Source organism: Pezoporus flaviventris, unplaced genomic scaffold (assembly GCF_033815535.1).
Source record: "Pezoporus flaviventris isolate CSIRO_AGI_PZ_B2104156 unplaced genomic scaffold, CSIRO_AGI_Pfla_v1 ptg000078l, whole genome shotgun sequence".
Taxonomy (NCBI): domain Eukaryota; kingdom Metazoa; phylum Chordata; class Aves; order Psittaciformes; family Psittacidae; genus Pezoporus; species Pezoporus flaviventris.
This window is the reverse complement of record NW_026892626.1, coordinates 4769367-4791208: the sequence shown is the minus strand read 5'-3', so window position 1 is coordinate 4791208 and position 21842 is coordinate 4769367. Positions and strand designations below refer to the sequence as shown.

At 41.9% G+C, this 21842-nt stretch overlaps 1 long non-coding RNA gene across 2 annotated transcripts in view; it reads right to left on the bottom strand.

Moving 5' to 3' along the window:
• Nucleotides 1-7696: 7696 nt before the first annotated feature.
• LOC133279768 (uncharacterized) overlaps nt 7697-21842 on the bottom strand; it is a 34776-nt gene continuing 20630 nt past the window's right edge. For both annotated transcript variants that reach the window (XR_009746978.1, XR_009746979.1), the window contains exon 3: nt 7697-8348. This is a non-coding gene — a long non-coding RNA (uncharacterized LOC133279768). The remainder of the gene's footprint in view (nt 8349-21842) is intronic.

Sequence of the window (21842 nt, the reverse complement as noted above, 5' to 3'; positions counted from 1 at the left end):
AACATGGATCAATACTCATGGACCTCTAGGCTCCATCCAGTCAGAGTTATCCTCTGATTCTCTAATCATTTCTAAACGCAAAAGAACAGGGCAGGAAAAGGCTGCTTCTTGATTACAATGTATAGCCTACTGCTGTTTTGCCAATTCTGCTTTTTGCTACTTATGCTTTCTAGTGGTAACTAATCTATGAGCTCAAAAAAAAAACCAAAACCAAATCCACACAAAAATTATCTCTCCCTTCACTACCAACTCAACCTGCTTTCCTAAGCTACAGAAACTGATTCATGCTTGTTTATAGGTCTCTCAGTCCTGTCTGGCCCCATTTGTGTTACCCCTCTGAATTGTCCAGTCTGCAGAATAAAGGAGGAAAGAAAATGCTAGCAGCAGAAAAACCTAGTTATTTCTCAGTAAAATCTTTCTTCAAGGAGCAGTAAGATCTTAGGCTAAAGACTGTCATAGCTTTCATCAAAGTTGGCTTTTGTTAGGTGCATTGTAACAACAGTGGATTTACTAGGTTTGCACTGCATCACCTGGAGTTTTCTTGAATTCAGTTACTTCATTACCAAAAAACTTGTTCTGTCAGTTGGCTGTCCTTCATTTCAAAGCACACTTTAAAATTTTACCCAGGATCCCAAGTCATTCTGGAATACAGGTATTTCTATTATTACACTTGATTTACAGCAATAAATTCCTAGCAGGAATTATGGAACTGTTTCTGGTTTCTGCCAACTAGAAACAGCCCAGTGCTGCAAGATGTATGCTACCTTCTAAAGTAATTTGGTTTTTTTTAGAACTTTGATTTAGGTCTGGTAAGACACAGACTACCTTCTTATAGGCCTTGCCATGAAGAAACATATTAAGCTGCCTGTTGGCTGCATCACATAACCTATTTCAAAGGCTTAAGCAACAATATATGGTATTCAAACTACTGAAGCGCCATTTCCTTGTGTTGTAACTGTGGCGCAGTAACTGCATGTCACTCAGAAACATCATCCTTTTCCCATCCACTCACTATAACATTCCTCTTGCCCACCTGCCTTCCCTGTAACTTCCGTGCTTCCAGGCTATTTCATTCTTTCCATCACAACAGGAGGTTTTCAGTGACATGTGGCAGCTTTGACATGCAGGAGGAGCTCAGCTCTGACACATCACAACCCTTTAAGTTCAAGAAATATCTCACAATGAAATGCCACAGTGCTAAATCACACAGTTCAAGTTAGAACTATGAATAACAGGTTTCTCTACATCATACAACAGAAGTCTGTGGTAGGGGAAAAAAGTTGATGTTATACGTCCTCTGAGCCAGGTCTGACCTCCCAGCCTAGGGCAGGAGGGCAGTGAGGCAGCCCTGGCTTGCACAAGCCCTGGCTTGCACCTCTGGGACCCACCACTGGGTCAGACAGAGACCCTCCAGGTACACACAACTCCTGGGGATGGCATAGGAACAACAGACTCCAGCAATGCCTTGTGTTATTTTCTACAGCTCCTGCATAGTGGCAGTTCAGTCATAAATATACCATAGTATAAAGGTTTTTAAGCCTCTCCATTCTCCTCTGATACTCTTCAAATAACATTAGTATATCAAGTACATTTTGAGAAATTCCCTCCCACTAAACAGGCAAATTTTGAAAAGCTCAAACTCAGGAGAGAACTCTGCTCAGCCTGCATGATAAATTGCCTAGCAGGGACAAAATTTCTCCAAGCTATTTTATTTTTATGTGTTTTCTTCATTTCTTCACGTGTTTTCTTTTATTTATAGATTATTCTTGATTAAAGATGAGTAGCAAATTTATTTTCCCATTTTATGTCATAAATAATTTAGTAATATGGGTGTGTATATATATAAATAACATAGGCATATAATAGAAGCTGTCTTTGATTTCTTTATTAACATATAACAACACTTTAAGAATCCATATTCAGAATTTGATTATAGATTATTTTCTTTATCTGAAATGACACTGACTCAATATTCAAGTCAAATCTTACTCATACTTGCATCACAGTCTGATTTATTTATTATGTATCAATTTACAGGCACAGAGGAGCAGTGCATTCAAAGCTAAAAAAAACGCCCAGAAAACAAAAAAAACTGTTGTACTGAAAATTCCAACATAAGTACTGGGCAGAAAAACGACAAGAAAAATAGTGTGCAGAAAAGTAGCAGCGAGTGGCAGAAGGAGAAGGAGAAAATACAAGCAAACAACAAAATTCAGCTGACCAAAATACTGTATTGCAAAGTTCGCATCAGTCACCTTGAGAAGAAGTCTTTTAGGTGAAAGTGCCATGAGCTGAGAAGACTTAGAACAAATGCAAATACATATGGACTCTTGAGATGATTAAGAATTGCCACAACCTCACTTATCATTGGAGGTATAAGATCATGTAAGACTGGTCAATGATCTTAGTTTTACAAGCAATTTCTAAGACCTAGATGAATATGTATTTACATGGGGTTTTCCAACAGTTCAGTTTTTCAGACTCTGAAAGTGGGGGCAGCTGACGCCATTGCTCTTCAATTTGTATGTGAAATAGTATTCAAATATTCCATTCACTAGATGCACATGGATATGAACACTTCAGGAGTTGGAGCTGGAACTTATCTACCCCTGTACAGATGATCTTGATCAAGATCCTTTCAAATTCAATAGAAATTAGAGATTTTAGTGCCTCTAAACTGTTGCACCCTGGCTGCTATGAGACTCAGTTTAAGTTTAGGTTTACATGAAGTCCTTATTTATAGCATCATTGTGCAAATAAATTTCATTAAACTGTGATTAGCTAAAAAGTTTACATGATAATTACTAGATATAGGTTAGTTGTGAACAGGCTTCTGATAGAATCTACAGCTTCTGATTGGACCCTCAGTATTTTTTTCCACTTAGAATTTGGTTTGTGAAACTTAATTTTCTCAGTTACTCTAAGGTAAATATGGAGAAACTCTAAAAAATGATTTTTTTAGTTACTGAAATCTTGTCCTTATACCAAGTACAGGCAACACTATTCAAGAGGACAGTAAAGTGCCTGTAATTGCTAAATGAAAATACCCTAAATTTTTAGGATCTGAAACACCAAAAGATTCCAAATCTGAATCCAAGCTAAGTTTCTGAGAATCTTTCAGAAACTTTAGCTCTGAAATTATAAATCTAACATTAGATATTGGAATCTATAGAAGCTACATGAGGTTCCCTTTTATAAAGCCTATAATAAAAAAAAAAATCTGATGAGGATAAGCCTACCCACTTCTATTTAAAGATAACTTCTACAACAGACATAAGTTCTTAAATTCACCTGTGAGAATTCTCATCTGCTTCACACTGAATTTTTAAACCAAAAGTCCCACCATTGACAATCCCCAGCTTGTTGTAGAAAAATTGTCTTTTAAGTGTGTCCTGGGTTCAGCAGTAGCAGTCATTTTTTCTCCATCTTAGTAGCTGGTGCAGTGCTGTGTTTTGACTTTCAGCTCGGAAACAGAGCTGAAAACAATGATGTTTTGGTTTGGCTAAGGACTTTGTGAGCCTCATGCTCTGCTAGGGAGGAGGGGAAGCCGGGAGGAAGCAGAGACAGGACACCTGACCCAAACTGACCAAAGAGGTATTCCATACCACAGCACGTCATGCCCAGGATGTAACTGGGAGTTACCCGGAAGGGCTGGGAGACTGCAGGGCTGGAGTAGGTATCGGTCGGTGCTTGGTCGGGCTGGGGGGTGAATTATCGGTTGGCTGGTGCTGAGGTGTTCTATTCTCTTCCCTTGTTATTTCCTTTATCATTATTATCATTGGTGGTAGCAGCAGTGATTTGTGTTATACCTTAGTTACTAAACTGTTCTTATCTCAACCCGTGGGAGTTGCATTCTTTTCAATTCTCCTCTAGGTCCCTCCGGGAGTAGGGGGAGGGCAAGAAGGGGGGGAAGTGAGTGAAAGAGTTGTCTGGCTGGTGTTAAACCACAACAAAGTGCTAAGAGAGCACTTGACTACATGTACTAGCAGTTCGCATTCCTCATCAGAGAGCCTTGGGCATAACTCAAAGCATGCACATTTACGGTACTGAAACCACAAGAATCTGTCAGCAAAGGAGAAGTAATAACATTAGGCAAGGGTAGATCAACGCTATTTCCATAGATGAAATATTTCACTCTCATCTTCAGATAAATGCTGCCAAGCATTAATTATTATGATACTTTTAACATTCTCCCTACTTTCCTTACAGAGATACTAAAATTAAAAGACCATTTTTGGAAGATACTTGATAATTACAGACATCAAATGGCAATTAAAATGCTCAGAACAATTCAAGGGATATACTCTATGGTTCGGACCCATTAAAGTTGGTGCAAATCTTTCCAGTAAATCACATATTGGATAATCAAGGTAGAACCACATGAACATGATTTATTCTTGGTCCATTCAGGCACAAACATGTCTTCCAGTAGGACTTTTCTGTTCTCTTAGCCTTATAAAATAATGTATGAATTAGGATAAATCAGAAAATGTTCTCCTAAAAATATGTAATTTCCACAATGAAGTGCACCGTAAACATTTACATACAAGGAGTGAAAAAAAATACTGCCATTTTTAGTACCAGTTTCAAAGCCTAGCATGTTTCAATATCCAGATAGTATCTGACATCATAGATGTCTCTCTAGTTACACATTTATATATATTAATGTGCTCAAAGCTATACATAATGTGCTATAAGCTCCTTCTTTTTTGCTTATTATGAAGCTCAGTTTAAGCTCGTCTTACAACACTTCTGGTGTATGCCAAACATAGTTTCTCTCAGACAAACTAATAAATACTTACTAGGCACAAAAAGTAAAGTCATCAACTGTTCTCAGCACTGTTTTGAAGTTTTGCACATCACCATTACAAAGAGGAACAGGGGTTTTGGGGCTGTTCAGCATAATGCCTTAATCCCTTCTTACTTCTGTCTTCCTGCTCACCTGAGCCTTTTCTTGCTCCAAATGGTCACCTAAATCATTTGATCTTGGATGTTTCTGGACAGCAATAAACCATGAAAGCATATTCTGGGAAACTTGAGATGACAATTACTCTGTCTCTGCTACACTGACCTATCTCACCAATTACTTTTGGCACACTGATACCTACTGTTGGCACCCTGCTGACAGAGCATCAAGATTCAAGTACCATCTCACATGCAGGTTGCTAATGCAACAAAGCTGAGTCTGTCTTTTTTCAGACTCCTCATCAATAGAGATCTCTAATTGCTAATCAATCAGCCAGCTCAGTCTAACACAACAATTTAACCTCCTCTTGCAGTCATTGTCTCAACAGAACCCTTTATAAAGTAGCGATCATGTAGTCAAACACACATTTTAGCTGTTGTTCACCCTGCAGCCATAGAGGTTTCCATGATTCAGCTATTACTTGTTCTCAGCTATGGGTTTTTTTTCTTTTTTAAAAGTGGAATATAGGACTTCCTCATTTGTGAATTGAGGCTGCCACTGGCATTGGCAATACTCTGAGACCCATGATGCTTCTCCCTAAAATTTCCATGTCAGTCATGCATTTAAATCTGTATTGATCCATCCACCTCCATGGCACTCATTTACTGCTCAGGGGAAAAGTGATTTTAATTTTTTATCTGATTGATGTTGCAATGTTCAGGATGAGAACACATGATTAGAGACCATTAAACGGTGGGCCAAGATTCTATTTCAGTTACCTGTTTCCTGAAAACAAAGGAATAGTGACATCCATACACCATAAAAAAGGAGCTCTATCTAATGGAAGCACTGTTCCCTGCTGAAATCTACCCAAGGATTATATAGGATACACAGCACCTCAAAAACACATCCAGGGTGATATAACCTGCAAAAACACATCCAGGGTGATATAACCTGCAAAGGCACTCACCCTTTTCAAAATGTTATGCATTCCTTGCATGAAGAATGAATCAGGAGCTGAAGATGATGATGATGAAAAGAAACCTCAGCACCAGCAGCCCTAAATGTGAATAATTTAATCTGAAAAACTGCTTGGTGGGGATTTTTGCTTCAAAATTTTTAAAGTTTTTAATTTGAAAAACGTTGATATGGTCAGGAATTCTCCCTAAAGCATCCATGAATTAGAGGTCTTTAGCCTGGAAATATCTCCACATGACAGGCAAGGCTGGGCATCACATTTTTACTAGTCTCCATGGACTCTGAAGCTACCATACCACTTTTCTGTGAGATAATTGCTTTGCTATCAAACAGTACTTTCCTGGCTACAGTGGAGCTCGTCAGCTAAGCTACCCACTCTTTTCTGGAATACATCAAACAATAACAATATATCAATTTTTTTTTCCACTGGTTTAAAATACCCATGTAAAGAACCATTTTTCCAAAGTGGAGACTAATGTTGGAAAAAATTAAGCAAATTAGTTGACTGGAATTGACTAATCCTCTCCAGTTCAATGTCATCAAATAATCTTCTACAATTCCAGATTTGCCCATTGTGACAGAAACAATATACCCCCTACTGAAAGGGCTCAAAGAGAGCCATTTGAATGGCTCCTCCCTTGCTGAAACACTGTTCTTAAAGCTGGGAATAAAAAGATGCAGAGATTATCAGAAGCTCAATTATATGCTTTCAGGTGGAGCTACAGTTCTTGGAAAATTGATAGAAACAGGAAAGAGCATCTGCCCTCCAGCTGCTTATGTTTCTGAAACACCATTAAACAAGCCTTTGGTGTCCAAATGAAACTACAGGTCTTTACAGAAAACAGCAGAGAAGGCACACACAGACAAACACCATCTCTGCTGAACATCTACAGCCAACTGCTCAGGAGATTTCTGAACATCTCTGCAGGGGAAGATGACTCAAGGAAATGTATTGCTCAAATAGTATTTTGTCTTTCTTAATGGGCTGTTACTGCACACTGCAGTATCAGCCAACACCTGTGATTATATTGGTTACCGCACATGTCCGTAACCAATCGGGTCATAGCATTTACTATTCATTTCTTTCAATGTAAGATTTTAATTCACTGAACGACAACTGCTTTTTTACATCTGATAACGCCCCATAGTCTGTGAGTGGAATAAAAAACACAGGCAACTCAAATCCTTAGAGTCATCCTGTATTATTTTTTCTCTTATAGTGAAAAGTTGTTGCAACATCAGAAACATTGGGCCTCAAGGCTATCTTCACAAAAGTGTGATTTTTTAGTTTGTGCTTATGATGACAGTAACTGCTTAAGTACCATTTCCCAGTAGACCAGCAACCTGCAGGTGTTGAAGAGTCCTTGGAGTCTGCCTATCAGCTCAACTTGCCTGGAAAGGCTCTTCATGCCCAATGTAGTTAAGGAACTATTTCATCTATTTCTCTTAACCCTTTCTACGTCTCTCTGCTTTTAAAATAAGCCAACAGGCTAAAGTTATTTTTTTAGATAGATCTGTCCAGGGGAGTAATGCTAGACAGCATATAGATTTTCAAAAGCCCTTAACAAACACCCATGTTTGAGACTAAATTTTCAAGTTTACCACTCTGACGCATACTTAAAATCACTGATTTTAAAATTGTTCTCAGGGACCACCTGCAGTGCTGGACTGACACTGTGTGTTTAGACAGAGAGATGCTGGGGCAAGGAACCAAGACTTGACCTAATACACCAAGTTCAGTGATCACAGCCTCTTGTAAGCTAATAAAACATGGTTCTTACTTTCAATTAATACAATTCTTAGTATTTATATTGTTAACTGTTATTAATATCAGCATCTCAATATTATCATATGTGGGCTCCCATCTCAGAACATCAGCTGGGTAAAGTTCAACCTAGTAGTATAGTATAATCTTTAGACAGATGTAGCTTGCTAAGCAAAACCATCTGCAGCAATCTGCTCCAATGGGTTCTTCTGTTTATTAAGAAGTTTTTTGAAAACAATTCCACAGAGGTAAGGAAAAACAAAGGCCAGATTGCATAAATGATAACTCTTCCTTTTCCAAAATATTTGTTCATTATAAACGTCATGCGGCTTAATATGCAAAGACAACAGTTCACCTATTGATAAGACCACCCCCTATCAGTCTGACCAATATTAACCTCTTTGCTCCCCTGTGTTCCCTTCCCTTCCTATTTTCTCTTGATTTCTACAGAGATCACGATCTCCAGGGGCCCAGCCTATTACCTAATCACTTCTGTGAAGTACAGCACAGGGGTATGAAGAAAACTTGCTGGAATAAAAATTGAGTGAGCAATTAGCCCATGATAAGTACATTTCCAGTTCAGTGTCCTAGATGAATACCATACTTCTTTGTATGTGGAGATGTGAGATATGCTTAAATAAGGAGAAAATCCTAAACCGTGTACTACCTAACAATTGCAGATACACAGCTGAAGCAGTTCTGAAAGATGGGGAAAACAATACAGTGTTATCTCATGCACTGAATTAGGTTATCACATTCCTTTCTAAGGTGCTTTCTAGCCCTAACCATTCTATGACTCTGATTCCCCATACTGATTTACAGTCAATCATAATGACTAGTTTCTTTCTGTTTTGCAGAAGTAATATCTGGATAGGCTTCTGCCTGAAAATTAGCATCACCCTGGTGATGAGGAGTGGTCTTAACATGAGCCCACATCCCTAAAGGACTCCTGCCAAGATGCTGACATTGAAAACTCTGACCTCCACATACCTATCAAAGTATTTAAGGCAGAAGATGAAGACAGGAACCAAGACACTAACAACTTAACACTTAAAGATAACACATCCCAGACTGTTAACAGTAGGAGACCAGTTTCATTTTCAAGCACGTGAAGTAAAAGCAGAGGATGGCAATATTATAGAATTCATTCAAGACTTATTAACTTTATTCAAGGGGGTCCAAATTATGTGATCAAGGAACAAGCACTGTTCTGGTTAGGGAACTGAAATTGTCAATAACCGCATCTAGTTTTCTGCTCATTTTTGACATTTGTATTCTGCCCATGGTTAGATTTGGCTGTAATTTCATTTCCTCCATTTCTGAAACAGGGATGGTGCTCATTACCAAGACAACTTTTCACAGTAATTGCTTTAGAGCATCCGAGAGAGGAAAGAAAACCTGTTGTTGTGACAATAGTGGCTCAGTTTCTCAGTGTTGGCAGGTGACTGGAAGCATACCCACATTAGTGAAGTGCTTTCTTTTCCCTTAATACTGTGTTCATACACGTCAAATGAAGAGCCCAACTTTATTCCAGATGACAGAAAGTCTTAGCAAAATCAATAATATTTTTTTTTGTATAATTGCTTCATTTCAGCAAGGCATAGGCACATTGAGAGAAGCTCCACACATCAGAATTTACACATGCCCAAACAGTTTTATCAGGTTTTGAGATTTTACTCTGTCACAAAATGGATGCCTAAGGGTCGCTCAAAGAATGACCATAAAAAGTACTCACAGGAGCAGTTATAATTTGATACATAAAGGCATGACTTAAGAGAATTCAATGGCAAGGTTCACTCTAGTATTTAATGCATGGATGAAACATACAAAGGGAAATTGAGGTAAAAATCAAGCTAAAAACGAATGATACAGAGGCCAAAGGGCACGAAAGGGTAAGGGGGGCCTCCCATTGAGTCATGAGGTTCAGAGTAGACCTGCTTGGTTTATAAGCTTCTTTCCCATGACCCTGCCTTTATCAAGTTGTTTATTTCTTCTTTTTTCAATAAGGGCATTTTAACACTGTGCCAAGACCATATTGCTGCCACAAGAATGCCACAGAAGAAAAATTAGTTATAAACACATTGAAAATTTTTAAGCCACTGTTTCTAGGAATAAAAAAATAAAAATAAAAAAAAAAAAGGAAAAAAGAAAACCCTATTTCTTATAACAACGAAATACTGATGGGTATTTGTGTTAGAGTTCAGTTTCATACTGGCACACCAATGAATGACACACAAATGGAAGAACTGAGTTATAAAAGCCCATTTCTGCCACTGAAAGTGTGTCCTTTTTAAGGACTTGTTGACAGAATAGCACAACATGACACCTCTGAACAATACCACTTTGCCAGCCAAAAGCTGCTGCATTATGTGTGGCTTTATTCAAACCTTTGCTTTATTTAAACATTAAATAAAGCAGCAGTGATTATTTTCCATTGATCTAGGCAGCTAGTCACAAGATGTGAAACAGAAAATACTCAAATAAGAGTGGCTTAGTGAATAATACCCATTAAATCTATCAAGTGAAATTGGTTTGCTATCAATGTGGTTAATATGCCAAAGTGTATCAGCAGACAGTTCATATGCAGTCTCAGAAAACTTGTCTGTAGCAAATACAGTTCCCCATTCTTTTCTCTTGAAATTGCATCTCATCATGGTAATAGTAGACATTAAACTGCTACTGAGATTTTGTCACACAGTTTAGCTGTTATAGCCATCCTAAAACACAAAGGTCAAATCTCGCTTGGTGCCCAGCTTTTAGAGGCTAATTGGAGATTTTTTTCCCCAACAAACAATAGCCAATTAACATAAACTGGTTGTCAGAGAAATAGCTCCTGGATGTTTCCTTCTCGTTAACGTTATGAGTCACAACATTTTTTAAGGGAGCAGGAAAATAGAAATAGAAACCATATAGGTCAGAAACAGATCTCAGCAGGAAGAGGGGAAAGGGCCGTAAGTGTAAAAGGATAAAGATTTTCTACAAATCAAATCACGGTGCAGAGTTATAATGTTATTCTGTTACATTAACATGTAAAGACCAAGCTTTATCAGAAGAAACCCCAGCTGCTTGCTGCCAGTGCTAAAGAGATACCTCAACCCTCAGGACAGCTGTAACTCAAGAGATGTGGGTTATAGCACAAACTACCTGCTTGAAAACAGTGCCCAGAACACCTGCATACCTTAAGGCCATGAGTATTTTTAGCATGCAAAGAGAGAAGTCACTTCAGATTACAAGCCAACCCACAAGACAACAAGCCAAACTGTGCTTGAGTAGAACCATGCATTTCAAGGGACCAGTGCTAAAGCACGGGTCTAGAGCTGGGTGTGAGTGACTAGGCAAAATCTTCAAAACAGAGAGCCCATTTTCACCTGTTACTTGCAAAGTAGCAGGCACCCAGTAACACAACCAATGAACTTCTTTCCCTGAGCTCTGTACCCAAACACTGGATGACCACAAAAGAACCTGTTCAGATATTCCCCTATTCCCCACATACAATGGGACTTGACACATTCTAGATGAAGGCTGCTCACTCTAAAAATCATTTATGTATGATGCACCCTGACACACCAATCCATCGCTGGTAATACAATTTCAGTGGCATGGACAAATAACCTACATATAATCATTTACTCCTGAAACACTGCAGGGAATTTTCAGAAGCTCAATTTATCAGAACAGATCCAGAAAATACATGCTGGTGTTAGTGGACATGATGGACACCTTATGAATACAATTCCATGCATTAATGGCCATGTACCATCTCATTACTTCTTTTTAGAAGCAATCTTGTTCTCTTTCCATGGAGAAATATTTCCTCACTAGAACAAGTAAGCTTTAGTGGCTAGTTGAGAAAATCCTATTCTGACTGACTTTAATAATTTAATAATTAATAATACCCATTATTAAATACATCTTCCTTGCATATTAAATTCTGGTGGTCTTAAAAAGGGAGACCAAAACATGGCTGTTATCCCAGTGATTAGGCTTTCTTTCTCATTAAAGACTTCTTTGCACATGCTCACAGGAAAGCAGAACAACTGCACGGTAAAGAACAAAATCGGGATGGAACTCATGAGACCCATTAGAATAACCTTTTGGAGATTTGCAGCTACATCACACAAACTTCCCTAGGCAACTTGTCCTCTTTGTGACTGACACCTCTTCCTGGATGAAATGGAGAAATCCTAGAAGAGCTTAAACTGATAAAATGCCTTTTAGGGATTGATAGCTCAACACAGTTCAGGATAATGCAGTATTTTATTCAGCCACAAAACATAAACAAATTTCTTTGATACCAGTATTTCTTAAAGGGCTCTTATTCCTCCTAGCCCTTATTTGGCTGGGAGAAGAATACAGAAGGTGATCAAGGAAGAACATTAAGAAAATAAGAATCATTAGAAGAGATTATTTTGGTTCTTTAGCTAATGAGCTTCATCTTTGCCATGCTGTGCAAGTTCTTCCCACACATTCTCATTAAAATGAGAAGTTTTGCATTAGCCTTTACACATTTCCTTGTGGTGGAAGCTCTCTGGTGCCTCGGGATGGTGGGAAGGTCTAAAAGGTTCTTCCCCAGAGCCCCTATATGTAAGGAAGTTACAGCCAGGAACCTGGGACCAAGCTCATTAGCATGAGTGAGTGGTTGCTGGATCATTTTTTAACCCCAGATTAAATTTAAGGATACATGATAGGCATCCATCTCTGCAGGGAGGGAAATTCTATTCCTGACAATGAAAGCCAAAGCCTATAGTAGTTATTCTGCAAGTAAGTCTATAGTAGGTTGGAAGCAAAGAGATTTCAGCAAGAAGTTCTTTAAATGATTAGCCATTAGTGGCTTTGATATAGTACCAAGGACTACAGAGGGATGCCATGCAGAAATGCAGAGATGCTAATAAGATACAGATGTACCTATATCTACAGCTGTATCAATGTTTCTACCAGCGGCATTGCAGAGAAGAGCTACACAAGGTGCAGGGATCATGAAATACATACACGGTGCTTCCACTTAAACCTGGTGCTGCAAAATAAATGTTGATGATGTCTTTCACAGACAGGTATGGGTGTACAGACCAGCATAGCTGTCCTGGGTTCAGCAGTAGCAGTCATGTTTTTTCCTTTGTGTTAACTGGTGCAGTGCTGTGTTTTGACTTCTAGTTTGAGAACAGCGTTGGTGAAGCCGATGTTGTCGGTTGTTGCTAAGTGATGTTTACCCTGACCAAGGACTCTGTGAGGCTCATGCTCTGCCAGGGAGGAGGGGAAGCTGTGAGGAAGCAGAGACGGGGCGCCTGACCCGGGCTAGCCGGGGAGGTATTCCATACCACAGCACGTCATGCCCGGGGTGGGGGGGTAACTGGGAGTTACCCGGAAGGACAGGAGCTTCCGGGTGGAACTCGCTTTCTTGGCCGGTGGTATCGTATTATCTTCCCTTGTTATTTTCCCTTATCATTGTTTTAGCTGATAGTAGCGGTGGTGATTTGTTGCTGGACTGTTCTTGTCTCAACCCGTAGGAGTTGCACTCTCTCGATCCTCCTCCCCATTCCTCCGGGAGCGGGGAAGGGGAGAGCCCCGGTGCAGGGGGGGGGGAGACGGACACGGACCTTGATTGTTGTCAGCTCGGCACCACTCACTGGGAGTGAGCGAACAAGTTACCTGACTGGGTTTAAACCACGACAGTTCTTTTTGGCGCCCAACGTGGGGCACGAGGGGTTGAGATAAGAACAGATCTGACTGGATTGATAGTCACTCGTCACAATGCTGATTTATTGGCTCTCAAGGTTTTTCCTCTTGATCTCACAGTTTCAGTATACCATATCTTACGTCCATCCGGTATTGGCTGTATTAGTGTTTTTCAAGTGTGGGGCTTGGGCTAAGGTTTTTATCCCATTGTACTTTATGGTAATGACTTGTAATACAATAGAATCATTGATCATGAAACTGATCTGGTTTATGTTCCCAGTGTGGTCACCACCTTTATACTTTGGGAGGTATATGATGGAGGTGCTTAGCAATTACACATCTTTTTTCTCCTTCTCAGGTGCTCAACCTGTGAAGGAGACATCCTTTTACCCTCCTAGTCGTCCCCCCAGACCATTTACATTTGAGAGTTTTGAATTTTTTGAATGGCCTTTTAATGCTGTTGAGACTTGTTTACTGATAGTGATGGGAATCACCATGCTAACACGCATACAGAGTGTGTTTTGCCCACTACTGATTTCAAGAGTTAAGCAGATTCAGGTTTGGGTCTTGTCTGGGGTCAAAAGACGATGTAGGAGGACCGAGAGATTTTCCCAGAGGCTGGACAGCCATGAGTGGCAGGGTGTGTGGGATAGTATGGGCAAGTATCTAGGTCAGTGGGCCCCTCCAGTATTTTGGAATTTCACTACCGAACAACTGCAAAATCCAGAAGAATTAGTAAAACACTTAAATGAGGTGTGTGGTCATTCTGGCCATACCAGAGATGGACAAATCACGGCAATGTGCTGGGGCTTGGCCTATGCTTACAGGGCCTTGTTCAACACTATCCAGCACCTTCAAAAGGAAAAGAATATCGGCGGATTTGAGGGCAAAGCGACAGTCGCTACTCAAACTTTGGCTGCAATGAACTGCGCAGCTACCCCAGCGGCAAGTACAGCAGCTGCTCAAACTTCAACTGCAACAGACAGCGCGGTTACCCCAGCTCCAAGCACGGTAGCTACACCACCCCCAGCAACAAGTACAGTCGCTACTCAAACCACAGTGATAATCACTGCAGCCAAACCAGAGGACCAATTCGTACCAATATCAGTTGCCCGTGTACGCAAGAGAACAAGCAAAAAGGAGGCAAAAAGGGTGAAGCGAGATGAAGAACCAATGAATTCACCACCCGGTCCAGAATCTGATCAGGAGTCATCATCACATGACGAAGAAGAAGAAGAAGAGGTAACTTCTCGACCTCGAACCTCAACCGAGCTGCGGAATATGCGAAAAGATTTTACCCGTCAACCAGGGGAGCACATCATCACCTGGTTACTCCGATGCTGGGACAATGGGGCCGATGGTCACGAACTAGAAGGTACAGAAGCCAAGCAGCTGGGATCACTTGCTAGAGAAGGGGGAATTGACAAAGCAATTGCAAGAGAGAAAAAGTCCCTCAGCCTTTGGAGGAGGCTCTTGGCAGCTGTGAAAGAAAGGTTTCCGTACAAGGACGATGTTACGAGTCGTTCGGCCAAGTGGACTACTATAGACAAAGGCATCCAGTCTCTGAGGGAATCGGCCATCGTAGAGATGATCTATCACATCAAGCCGAATAACGGGGATACACCTATAGATCCAGATGAAGTTGAATGTACACGACCCATGTGGCGAAAACTTACACGGAATGCACCGTCATCATATGCCCATTCATTGGCAACAGTGACCTGGAATGACATAGTACCACTAACAGTGGATGAAATGGTTCATAAACTCCGAGAGTTCGAAGACAATCTCACTCCTTCCATCATCTCAGCTGTGAAAAAACTGTCCCAGGACCTCGACAAATTGAGGGACGATGTATCTGATTTATCCAGCTCCTCACGTGTACCAACACACGTCTCAGCTATTAACAAAAGACGTCCTATTATTCAAGAGAGGAGATACAGAAGGTATACGCCACGGGGTACCCTATGGTTTTACCTGCTGGATCACGGAGAAGACATGACAAAGTGGGATGGAAAACCTACTTCAGCTTTGGAGGAGCGGGTGAGTGAACTGAAGAGGGGAGCAAGGGCCAAGACTGATCGTCCCATGAGAGCTACGGCTTCAGTCTCTGGTGAGCAGTTTCCCAGATGGAGTGGAAGAGCTGATTTTACTCCAGCTCCTGTGATAACGAAGAATAATCCCTTTCAACACGACTTAAGTGTCCAATGCTGTGACGACCATTAGAGGGGCCCTGCCTCCAGCCAGGTGGACGTAGGGGACAATCGGATTTACTGGACTGTGTGGATCAGATGGCCTGGCACATCAGTCCCACAGAAGTATAAGGCTCTAGTAGATACCGGTGCACAGTGTACCCTGATGCCATCAAGCTGTCAAGGGGTGGAACCCATCTATATTTCTGGAGTAACAGGAGGATCCCAAGAGTTGACTGTGCTGGAGGCTGAAATCAGCCTGACTGGGAGGGAGTGGCAAAAGCACCCTATTGTGACTGGTCCAGAGGCTCCATGCATCCTCGGCATAGACTACCTCAAGAGAGGGTACTTCAAAGACCCAAAAGGGTACCGGTGGGCTTTTGGTATTGCTGCTTTGGAGACTGAGGAAATTGAGCAGCTGTCCACCTTGCCTGGTCTCTCAGAAGATCCCTCTGCTGTGGGGTTGCTGAAAGTTGAAGAACAACAAGTGCCAATTGCGACCACAACAGTGCACCGGCGGCAATATCGCACCAACCGAGACTCCCTGATTCCCATCCATCAGCTGATCCGTAGACTGGAGAGTCAGGGGGTGATCAGCAGGACCCGCTCACCCTTCAATAGCCCCATATGGCCAGTGCGAAAGTCTAATGGAGAATGGAGACTAACAGTAGACTATCGTGGCCTGAATGAAGTCACACCACCATTGAGTGCTGCCGTACCGGACATGCTAGAACTTCAGTATGAACTAGAGTCAAAGGCAGCCAAGTGGTATGCCACGATTGATATTGCCAATGCATTTTTCTCCATTCCTTTGGCAGCAGAGTGCAGGCCACAGTTTGCTTTTACTTGGAGGGGTGTCCAGTTCACTTGGAACCGACTGCCCCAGGGGTGGAAACACAGCCCTACCATTTGCCATGGACTGATCCAGACTGCACTGGAACAGGGGCAAGCTCCAGAACACCTGCAATACATTGATGACATTATTGTGTGGGGCGATACAGCGGAAGAAGTCTTTGAGAAAGGGAGGAAAATAATCCAAATCCTGCTGAAAGCCGGTTTTGCCATAAAACGGAGTAAGGTCAAGGGACCTGCACAGGAGATTCAGTTTTTGGGAATAAAATGGCAAGATGGACGTAGACAGATCCCCACAGATGTGATCAACAAGATAACAGCAATGTCTCCACCAACTAATAAGAAAGAAACGCAAGCTTTCTTGGGTGCAGTGGGGTTCTGGAGAATGCACATCCCAAATTACAGTTCGATTGTAAGCCCTCTCTATCATGTGACCCAGAAGAAGAATGATTTTAAATGGGGCCCTGAGCAGCAACAAGCCTTTGAGCAAATTAAACGCGAGATAGTTCATGCAGTAGCCCTTGGACCAGTCCGGACTGGGCCAGATGTAAAAAATGTGCTGTACACTGCAGCTGGGGAGAACGGTCCTACCTGGAGCCTCTGGCAGAAAGCTCCAGGGGAGACTCGAGGTCGACCCCTCGGCTTTTGGAGTCGGGGATACAAAGGATCTGAGGCCAGCTATACCCCAACTGAGAAAGAGATACTGGCAGCGTATGAAGGGGTTCGAGCTGCTTCGGAAGTGATTGGCACTGAAGCACAGCTCCTCCTGGCACCCCGGCTGCCCGTGCTGGGCTGGATGTTCAAAGGCAGGGTCTCCTCTACACATCATGCAACTGATGCTACATGGAGTAAATGGGCTGCACTAATTACACAACGAACTCGAATAGGAAATCCCAGTCGTCCAGGCATTCTAGAAGTCATCATGGACTGGCCAGAGGGCAAAGATTTCGGAATGTCACCAGAGGAGGAGGTGGTGCGTGCTGAAGAGGCCCCACCATATAATAAACTGTCAGAAAGTGAGAAGCAGTATGCCTTGTTTACTGATGGCTCTTGCCGTATTGTGGGAAAGCATCGGAGATGGAAGGCAGCTGTATGGAGTCCTGGACGACAAGTTGCAGAAACTGCTGAAGGAGAGGGTGAATCGAGTCAATTTGCCGAGGTGAAAGCCATCCAGCTGGCCCTGGGCATCGCTGAACGAGAAAAGTGGCCAGTACTTTATCTCTATACTGACTCATGGATGGTGGCAAATGCCCTGTGGGGGTGGTTGAAGCAATGGAAGCAGAACAACTGGCAACGCAGAGGTAAACCCATCTGGGCTGCTGCACTGTGGAAAGATATTGCTGCCCGGGTGCAGAACCTGGTGGTGAAGGTACGTCATGTAGATGCCCATGTACCCAAGAGTCGGGCCACTGAGGAACACCAGAACAACCAACAAGTGGATAAAGCGGCTAAGATTGAAGTAGCTCAGATGGACTTAGATTGGCAACATAAAGGTGAATTATTTCTGGCCCGGTGGGCCCATGACACTTCAGGCCATCAGGGCAGAGATGCAACATATAGATGGGCCCGTGACCGAGGGGTGGACTTAACAATGGACACTATTGCCCAGGTTATTCATGAGTGTGAAACATGTGCTGCAATTAAACAAGCCAAGCGGTTAAAGCCTCTTTGGTATGGAGGACGATGGTTGAGAAACAGATTTTGTGGCGACACGGCACCCCAGAGAGAATTGAATCAGACAATGGGACTCATTTCCGGAATAACCTTATAGATATTTGGGCCAAAGAGCATGGCATTGAGTGGGTATATCACATCCCCTACCATGCACCAGCCTCTGGGAAAATCGAACGGTACAATGGGCTGTTAAAAACTACACTGAGAGCGATGGGTGGGGGAACTTTCAAGCATTGGGATACACATTTACCAAAGGCCACCTGGTTGGTCAACACCAGAGGATCTGCCAACAGGGCTGGCCCAGCCCAGTCAGAACTTTTACATATTGTAGAGGGGGACAAAGTTCCCGTGGTGCATATGAAGAATTTGCTGGGGAAGACAGTCTGGGTTATTCCTGCTTCAGGTAAAGGCAAACCCACTCGTGGGATTGCTTTTGCTCAGGGACCTGGATATACTTGGTGGGTAATGCGGGAAGATGGGGAAGTCCGATGTATACCTCAAGGGGATTTGATTTTAGGGGAAAACAGCCAGTGAACTCAATTGTATACTGTTGCCTGCTGTGTAATGCTTTTATAGCCCATCAACTAGATGTCTCCAGGTCACCAGCGACTGGCCCTGACTTCCCTCCAGCCATCATCCCAACAGAGAATGAACTTGGAACATCATGGACCGAATGGACTCGGCAGCATTATAGGGATTGGTCCATGCACTAAGAAAATGATTTTTTTCTCTTGGTCTGTATGTATATGGATGTATATATGTGGGAGAGCGATGGTGTATTGAAAATGTGGGATCTGAGCACGACGTGAATGGTATGGAATAAGGGGTGGATAATGTCCTGGGTTCAGCAGTAGCAGTCATGTTTTTTCCTTTGTGTTAACTGGTGCAGTGCTGTGTTTTGACTTCTAGTTTGAGAACAGTGTTGGTGAAGCCGATGTTGTCGGTTGTTGCTAAGTGATGTTTACCCTGACCAAGGACTCTGTGAGGCTCATGCTCTGCCAGGGAGGAGGGGAAGCTGTGAGGAAGCAGAGACGGGGCGCCTGACCCGGGCTAGCCGGGGAGGTATTCCATACCACAGCACGTCATGCCCGGGGTGGGGGGGTAACTGGGAGTTACCCGGAAGGACAGGAGCTTCCGGGTGGAACTCGCTTTCTTGGCCGGTGGTATCGTATTATCTTCCCTTGTTATTTTCCCTTATCATTGTTTTAGCTGATAGTAGCGGTGGTGATTTGTTGCTGGACTGTTCTTGTCTCAACCCGTAGGAGTTGCACTCTCTCGATCCTCCTCCCCGTTCCTCCGGGAGCGGGGAAGGGGAGAGCCCCGGTGCAGGGGGGGGGGAGACGGACACGGACCTTGATTGTTGTCAGCTCGGCACCACTCACTGGGAGTGAGTGAACAAGTTACCTGACTGGGTTTAAACCACGACAATAGCCTAATACCTACCACACACTTGCCTATAACACACAAAAAAATCCTTGCATTTCTGCTGGCATTTCTCCTGGTACCATAATCCCTGGCATATTAAAAAGGTCAGTAAAACCAAACAAATTAAATAGAATGCTGTCCTTTTAAACTGGCTTACTGTGCATGATCTCCTACCTGAAGAATTCCTTCATTTTTTCAGATTTGGATCAAGCCAGGCTAGAGGTGCAAGCTGGTGAAATCTCATGTAAATGTTTTTGATAAAGAAGATTTGGTGACAAAAAAATTTAGTAAATTAATGAGTCTTCCTTTCCAGAGACAAAAATAAACATATCGGAGGCAACGTGAAATAACTGAGAATAAAAAAAAAATGTTCTGAAGATATAATGGGCAAAATATCTTATCCCAAGGCCAAAGTTCACCAGTTTTCACTTTGATTTATGCAGCAGCATTTTAGGATATGGTAAAATTACAGAGCAACAGTCTTCTGAAATCTGACAAACTTGTCATGTCAACAGATGGGCTGTAAGAACAGAAGCTCTGAACTGGGATTAAGATGATTTGGTCTTGAATGATTCCATCTAACTGCTAGTTACAGCTAAAACAGCTAGATATATACTTAGATCGTTACCCATCTATCATAAATCAGTCTGTTCATGAAAAACTACATCTATCGCTCCTTGTAAACTTTCCACCCACTATTCTGGTTCTTTGAACAAAATTATGCAGCATATCAGGTCAGAGAATTAATATTGGCTGACCAGAAAAATGGATGCCTTCACCTCTTGACATTTCAGCCATCACTTTGAGTTATGTTGCGTAAATCTAATCATAGGATGCTACCTTGTACCATGCTGTTATACCTGATGCAATAAATCACTAAATCCTGTTAGAATCAATCTATGCTCAGCTGCAGTACTACTGTCATACCCACTGCTACACATACCAAACCTCACACTGTAGCAGAGTGCTTCATTTCACAAGTGTTGGAATTATATTTAAGGGAACAGATTCAGGTAATCAAGACTTCACTTTGTTTGTATTTTTAGGATTAAGAGTTCCTGAAAATAAGGTCCAGAAAACGTAGGTGGAATAGGCAACTTTAGAACCCTGACTGGCACTCACATATATGAAATCTATCGTAGCTTTGACCTAAAGCTAAATGTAGTAAAGATTATGTTCACATACAAGCATGCATCCAAAGACATCATCCCACCCTCCCACCCCCAACTTAGAAAATTATATTCTTCTTCTGCATTGAACCAGTTCATGGCTGCAAGCAGAAACACATAGGAAGAAAGCTTCCCCTACACCGTGTCATTAACGTGTATCTTTGGCTTCTTCATCCAGGTCAATACAAGGTTTCTGTGCCCATATGAAATATGCTTGCAGCTTATGTAACACTTCATAGGCTACTATTTCCAGTCTGTTTTTTCCAGAGTGCTTCTGTTGGAAATAAAATGTCACACACGTATGTGTACGTGCAAACATTATTCCAAGACTATAAACCTCCAAGTACTAAAATGACCCTGAAAAGACAATTTAGCTCATAGCAAGCCTAATAAATAATCACACTTATGTTTGGACTGGAGCAGCAAACAAACAAAACACCACCAGAAAAAAAACCACCACAGCTCTACTAGTCTGTGACCACAGCTTCCAGAAAAGACCTTCCAAAACCAGGCAAGGTAATAAAGCTATCAAACCTGGCAGTGGAGATTACTAATAAGAAAAATGAGATGGATGCTAATCTATTGCAGTACTTCATTAATTAGATCTTCAACTTGTAGAGCACAATTTGCAGGAAATACTGTGCAGTTCTGTAGAGTAATTTAAACGAAGACAGCCTGTCAAAATCCATTTGTTTGGCTCATAATTTTCTTCTCTGCTTTTATTCACCCATTAAGTGTTATAGCAATTTCCAAGCATAAATCTACTCCAATTTTCAAACTGTATTTGCACACCCTAAAGTACACAGACACTGCAAACTGTATGGCCAATACAAATCAACTATCATATGTCAGTGCAAGGGAATAAAACATAATTTCAGGCTTCCTGAAGCCTGTTACTGAAAATCTTCCCCTAAAAATAAACAAATAAAAACCAGCAGGCCAGGCACTAAAACAAGATAGGACAACTCAAATGTCAATAGCATTTATCTGGAATCAGCTTCCTAGAGCTAACTTTGGCAGTGCTCTTTCTTGGTTTCTTTTCTGATCCCCATAAGGGTAAGAAACATGCTAGACTCATCTATCATATTCACATACTTGTGCCTCTGAGGACCAGTGAACTCCATTCCTGGTCATGCTTATGCGTGTGCAAGCTAGAACCATATGACAAACATGCATTGCACACACTTCCATCCTCCACTGCTTGTCCC